Source organism: Penaeus monodon, chromosome 15, assembly GCF_015228065.2.
Source record: "Penaeus monodon isolate SGIC_2016 chromosome 15, NSTDA_Pmon_1, whole genome shotgun sequence".
In the NCBI taxonomy this organism is placed as follows: domain Eukaryota; kingdom Metazoa; phylum Arthropoda; class Malacostraca; order Decapoda; family Penaeidae; genus Penaeus; species Penaeus monodon.
This window is the reverse complement of record NC_051400.1, coordinates 46,150,599-46,150,901: the sequence shown is the minus strand read 5'-3', so window position 1 is coordinate 46,150,901 and position 303 is coordinate 46,150,599.

The window sequence follows — 303 nt, the reverse complement described above, 5'->3', positions numbered from 1 at the left end:
CGTTTGTTATTTACGATTTTTTGAAATCCTATATACAACCTCTAATACCTTTGAAAGGCCAAGAGAAGGCCGGCGCTGATACAGCATCACGGCGTCCAAGGTGAGAGAGAGAGATCAATCATAACCTCGTTACGCAGCATCATTCCCATGGTTACGAGTCCCCGCCGTTTCCCTCCGTAACGCTTGTCTGGTTCTGATAATAGGATTAAATGATAATAAAATATAATGAATAAAATGGAATAATAGGGATATAATTATAATTATAAAATGTAATAGAATAGGAGATTATAATAAAAAAAAAAC